Here is a 6,450-nt window from a genome sequence, read left to right as displayed (position 1 = left end):
AAACACAAATTTTGCTTAAATCTAGAGTCATTCCAGCTCAAGTTCTACCAGTATTATTCTGACTCTCTTCCTCAAGTCTAGGCAAGGTTAGGAATTGTCATTTCCTTTATCTTACCTTAAGCTCCGCTATGAGAGAAGTGTGAAGAACTTAATAATCACCAGCACCAGGACCTAATAAGAAAGGATTTGGAAGCTGTAAAATCATAGCAATATAAGAAAGGAAGAAAAATCTATTTTTATTAAAAGTACATCTTTTTAATAGAAATAAAGAACATATAGCATATGGAATGAGAATACAAAATAAGAGAGAAAAAGCTGATTTTAATTGTGCTTAATTAAGAACTGTACATGTGGGATTATGAAAAAGAAAAGAATAATTGGCTTCAATTACTTTTTGCCAAAAAACAGATAGGATGAAATGTTGCTTTTAGAGTATAAAATTAAATCATTCAAGAGGGGTTGTACTGAGGTAAATTTCACATTTTAAACTTTTGCAGCTGGTAAGTAACAATGTTCAAAGGTTTTACTTAAGTGATTTCAAAATAAAATTTCAGAGATCAGGAGGAGTAATTTGTAAGAACTTTTTCCCCCCAAAATATGTATGAAGCATCAACTATGAGCAGTGCACATTTCCTGTCTATACTGACAGTCTAATTCAAGACCAAGATATAGTTACCAGGAGTGAAACTGCTCCTATAAATTTTATCAATTCAATCAGGGAAGAAGGGATGGGGAGAAATGAAAATAAAGCAAGCTTGCAGCACACCCAGCATTAATCATTACATTAGATGCTCTGTGATCCATTCCTCATAGTTGTTTGCTTGTTGCCTTCAAATCACATAGACCCTGTTACAAGATTACAGTTCCCCTTCACTGCTCTACAGATAAAAACTTAAAATACCTCAAAGGGAAAACATAAGTTCTATTCTTTCAAGTCCTACAAACCCCGCAAAACAGTGAAACTACTGACATCAGCTGGTCTGAAGGACCCCACAAGAAGCTGACTCACCAAAGAATGCAGTTTCCACATCCTCATGATGTTATCCCCCTTACCCCAATCAGTCAACAATCTCAACCTCTCAACCTCCAATGCTCCAACCTCTCACCCTCCATGATCCCATTAAAAACCCCAGCCAAATGCTCCTTGGGGAGATGAACTGGAGGGTCTCCTCCCATCTCCTCACTTGGTATCCTGTGAGCATTAAACTCTTTCTCTGCTGCAAACTCTGTTGTCTCAGTGTAACTGGTCTGTTACTGTACAGTGGTCATGTGAACTTGCTAGTCCTATAACAGGAAGAGGGGGAAAAAAGAAGGAAAAAAGTAGGAGACAGAGGAGCAGGAAAAGAAAACATGTTCAGAGGTATTTACTTGCCTCACTTCAAAGAATGTCACAGACATTAACAATCTTACACTCTGGAGAAAGTACTTACTCGTTGAAGCTCAAATTCTTTGTTCATAAGATGTGTACAGGAATTTCTGCGTAGAGGATTCATTGTAGAAAAAGGTATAAAACGTACTACATGCTGTAAAGGAAAATGGATGTGCTGTAGTCAAGAATAGGCCGAAACAGACATCGGTCCAGCATGACTCAGTGAGTTTGGAGCTCACTCACACAACTCCACTCATTATATAACGACGCCACGTGAGGCGCATTAGTAACCACTCACGTGAGCTCGTGTTTGATTCAGCACCACTGTTGTCTGTAAAAGGTATAACTGCCCTGCTGATGCTGTACATATGGCTCGCGCCCAGAGGGAGAGTAAAGCCATGTCAAAACTGTCTACGATTCCCCCAGTGTTTTTCCGGCTACCCACCACTTACCCACTGACTCCCATTGGACCTCAGTTAGAACCTGACACATACCTTGAATAATCCTGGGCACATAGAGTGCAGGTTTGTGGTTGAGTACACACCTCCATCTTAGTATATTTAAGGTTAAATTCACAGCTTTTCTCCTTACATTAAAGCATCCTCTTTTGAATTGTTGCATTTGATTTTATCTGCCCAATATTTCTTAGAGACGATGTTTTCACTTCTTACCATCACGTCATGAGTTTAAATTTTGATACTTAACTCTTTAGTTATTGCAGTATCTACCTAAATGATGTTTTCCCTTTCTATCTTTGCAAATTTCCCATTCCAAATATGAGTAGAAACAAGGAACAAAGAACGCTGAAGGATAATTCACCTCAGCTGGAACCCATGGCCTCATAGGGGCCCATTTACAATCAACTAACTGAAGGGGAAAAGCCTGAGCTTAGTCCACGAGATCAGTTGGCTGATAGGTTAGTACAAGTACAAACTGTTATGCCATCACTCCAGCCCCACCCAGGGCCTGCCTGAAGACTGGGAGTAAAGGAGCATCTTCTCAATGAGCAGAAATGCAAGCAAACCTGGTTATTCATCTTGGCTGCAAAGAAGAGTAATCTGAGGTAAAGGTATCTGGAACTGCTGGGCTTGTCTTCATGGGCAGAAGCCTGGTAGTGGCAAGACTAGAAGAGATTAAAAATGAAATTTGTGTTGAGGCAAATTTATGAACCTATTGGAGTAGTACAAAGGGTTTGGAGGATTGCTGGCACATAAATGCCTATAGGAGAACATCTGCTGCATAAGAAGCACTCAACAGCTAGGGAGGAAGGATGACTTATTCTGTGGATATCAGCCAACCTCCTCAACCACCTAGCTTATGCACAGTGGATATATGAGCACAAAGTCAGGAATAGAGTCTATGCACAGACCCAAAGCATGGACCTCCTAAGGTTGATCTAGCCACTGCTTCTACTGATTACTCTATAAAGAAAATTGCATGTATCCCAGATGTAGAGGTGCATTCCTGCCCCCTGCCAGGGCGAAGACTTACAGAGCTTCTGCTCTGTCCAATGGAATCCTACATAAGATCACCTCAGGTCAAATTCTTCTTGATGGTGAAGGAGGCGGGGCAATGTGTTACATGACCAAAGTCTTCACTAGTCCTGTCATACGCCATAGGACCTAGAAGCAGTCAGACTGACAGAAGATTCAGATGCCCTATCGAAGAGTACAGTGCCAGCTGAAGATTAACACCTTTAGAAGTTGGGCTTTGTTTTCTAGGGTGGGACACACACATTGACTCCATGGTCAATAGAAAGTGCTGTATTCCCAATAGCTAAAATTCACTGTCCTGGCCACTAAGGAGTAAAAGTAGAATTGGACCTTTCACCATAACTCCCAGTGAAACAAATGCAGAATTTAGAATTTTTGCAACTCCAGATTCGGCTTCGTTAGTGATCTTGAGAGGAAGGAAAGGCAAAGGTGGAAGTTGGGGGATGAGGAATGCTTCCACCAGGGCACATGGTAAAGGTTCCCCTAAACTTACAGCTATGACCACTAGGTGATCGCTTTGTGTTTCTTCCATCAGCAAACCGGTAGGTAAAACAGCAAGTTACTATACTGGTGGATGTAATTGATTACAGAGTTGCCCAGGCTGGAACACAGTGGTCACAGTGTTCACACAGCCATGTTGTTTACAGTATACCTGGAAGTACAAGGGAGTCAATACACCCTTGGGCAATATTTGATCAATAGAAGATGGAAGCCAGTGGCTAAAATTCCCCACTCCCATGCCTAGGATAAACCATTCGGAGAAGCTTTTTACTCTGTTCCTCAGAGAGGCCACATGGTAACCAGCTCAATAATGCATCCTTGAATTGCATTTATTTCCTTCCCTGTTTCTGTCTTCTTCGTCATTTCATTTTAGTTTCCTGGGATCTCTTTCCAAAGAGAACTATCAATAAGCAAGCAGCCTTTACCATCAGAAAGAACCCAAGGTGAACTAGCAATGGAGTTCTGCCAGATATTTGTGACTGATTTTTTATCTCTCTAAGACAAGCCCTAGAATAGTAGCTTACACTTAGTAGGACTCAGTAAGTATATATTTGTTGAATGAATGAATGCACGATAACATGATCCTTTAGTAACTGTACATTATATACATTGTGGTTAACTGTATATTCTACTAAGATAATACCTTTGTAGGAATCCAGAGTTTGTATTTCTTTTCCTTGCCTACATGGATATTGTGTGTTGTTAAAAAATCAAGGTAAGCTGTGTATGTGGAAAGTTAAATAATTTTAACCCTAATAACATTATTAAAAATAAAATCAGATTAGTACTGTTTATTTGTTTTCATGGAAGCAGGCATATTCCAGGTACTCGAGTCTAAAAATGACTCCTTATATAAAGGCATGTGTCTTTCTTCACATTCTGCTTCTTAAAATATATTATTTATGATTTTGCAGAGCTTACTAGGAATGATTCTATGAAACAACTCTATCTGTAAGGCTCTTTCAGAATCTGGGGATTAATTCTCTGACCCTGCATACTTGAATTCAGAGAAGAGTAGAATTTCATGAGTACAAATTCTAACTTAAATGCCAGTTTCTATAGGACACCATGTAAAGAAGCTCATGCTTTAGTGTCTGAGATGTTTGGCTAACTCTCTACTTTCTAAACAAATGGAATATCTGAGAAACTGCATCAACTCCAGTCTGCAGCTCCCAGCAAGAACGATGCAGAAAGCGGGTGATTTCTGCATTTTCAACTGAGGTACCCATTTCATCTCACTGGGACTGGTTGGACAGTGGGCACAGCACACAGAGGGTGAGCCAAAGCAGGGCTGGGTGTCACCTCACCTGGGAACCACAGGGGGTCGGGGGATTTCTCATTTCTAGCCAAGGGAAGCCATGAGAGACTGTACCAGGAGGAACAGTGCACTCTGGCCCAGATACTGCACTTTTCCCATGGTCTTCACAATGGGAAGACCAGATTACCTCCGGTGCATGGCTCGGTAGGTCCCACCCCCATGGAGGCCAGCAAGCTAAGATCCACTGGCTTGAAATTCTTACTGCTAGCACAGCAGTCTGAGGTTGACACGGGATGCTCGAGCTTGTGGGGTGGTAGTGGTGGCGGGGGGAGGGCATTCATCATTGCTGAGGCTTAAATAGGGGATTTTTACCCTCACAATATAAACAAAGCCACCAGGAACTTGGAACTTGGCAGAGCCCACTGCAGCTCAGCAAGGCCCCCGCAGGCAGACTGCCTCTCTAGGCAGGACATCATTGAAAAAAAAGGCAGCAGCCCCAGTCAGGGACTTATAGATAAAAACCCCCATCTCCCTGGGACAGAGCACCTGGGGGAACGGGCAGCTGTGGGCACAGCTTCAGCAGACTTAAATATCCCTGTCTGACAGCTCTTAAGATAACAGCAGATCTCCCAGCACAGCATTCGAGCTCTGATAAGGGACAGGCTGCCTCTTCAAGTGGGTCCCTGACCCCCATGTATCCTGACTAGGAGACACTTCCCAGTAGGGGCCGACAGACACCTCATACAGGAGAGCTCTTGCTGGTATTCGGTGGCTGCTCCTCTGGGATGAAGCTTCCAGAGGAAGGAACAGGCAGAAATCTTTGCTGTTCTGCAGCCTCTGCTGGTGATACCCAGGCAAACAGAGTCTGGAGTGGACCTCCAGCAAACTCCAGCAGACCCGCAAAAGATGGGCCTGACTGTTAGAAGGAAAACTAACAAACAGAAAGGAATTGTAGCAACAGCAACAAAAAGGACATCCACTCAAAGACTCCGTTTGAAGGTCACCAATGTCAAAGACCAAAGGTAGATAAATCCACGAAGATGGGAGAAACCAGAGCAAAAGACTGAAAACTCCAAAAACTAGAATGCCTCTCCTCCTCCAGAAGATCACAACTCCTCACCAGCAAGGGAACAAAACTGGACAGAGAACGAGTTTGACACATTGACAGAAGTAGGCTTCAGGAGGTGGGTAATAACAAACTCCTCTGAGCTAAAGGAGCATGTTCTAACCCAATGCAAGGAAGCTAAGAACCTTGAAAAAAGGTTAAATGAATTGCTAACTGGAATAACCAGTGTAGAGAAGAACATAAATGACCTGATGGAGCTGAAAAACACAGCACGAGACCTCTGTGAAGCATACATAAGTATCAATAGCTGAATTGATCAAGCAGAGGAAAGGATATCAGAGATTGAAGATCAACTTAATGAAATAAAGTGAGAAGACAAGATTAGAGAAAAAAGAATGAAAAAAATGAACAAAGCCTCCAAGGAATTTGGGACTGTGTGTAAAGACCAATCTATGTTTGATTGGTGTACCTGAAAGTGACAGGGAGAATAGAACCAAGTTGGAAAACACTCTTCAGGATATTATCCAGGAGAACTTCCCCAATCTAACAAGGTAAGCCAACATTCAAATTCAGGAAATACAGAGAACACCACAAAGAGATTGCTTGAGAAGAGCAATCCCAAGATACATAATCATCAGATTCACCAAGGTTGAAATGAAGGAAAAAATGTTAAGGGCAGCCAGAGAGAAAGATTGGGTCACCCACAAAGGGAAGCCCATCAGACTAACAGTGGATCTCTCAGCAAAAACCCTACAAAACAGAA

The 6,450-nt window shown here is 42.1% G+C and overlaps 1 long non-coding RNA gene across 2 annotated transcripts in view; it reads right to left on the bottom strand.

Moving 5' to 3' along the window:
• Nucleotides 1-1,553, bottom strand: part of LOC105549568 — a 280,683-nt gene extending 279,130 nt beyond the window's left edge. The window contains exons 1-2 of one of the 2 annotated variants that reach the window (XR_001007563.1): nt 1,431-1,553; nt 116-171 (exon numbers count right to left, since the gene is read on the bottom strand). This is a non-coding gene — a long non-coding RNA (uncharacterized LOC105549568). The remainder of the gene's footprint in view (nt 1-115; nt 172-1,430) is intronic. The other variant, XR_001007562.1, reaches the window with a different exon arrangement.
• Nucleotides 1,554-6,450: the final 4,897 nt, after the last annotated feature.

The sequence above is a fragment of the Mandrillus leucophaeus genome, unplaced genomic scaffold (assembly GCF_000951045.1).
Source record: "Mandrillus leucophaeus isolate KB7577 unplaced genomic scaffold, Mleu.le_1.0 Scaffold444, whole genome shotgun sequence".
NCBI classification, from domain to species: Eukaryota; Metazoa; Chordata; class Mammalia; order Primates; family Cercopithecidae; genus Mandrillus; species Mandrillus leucophaeus.
This window is presented reverse-complemented; position numbering and strand designations above follow the sequence as displayed.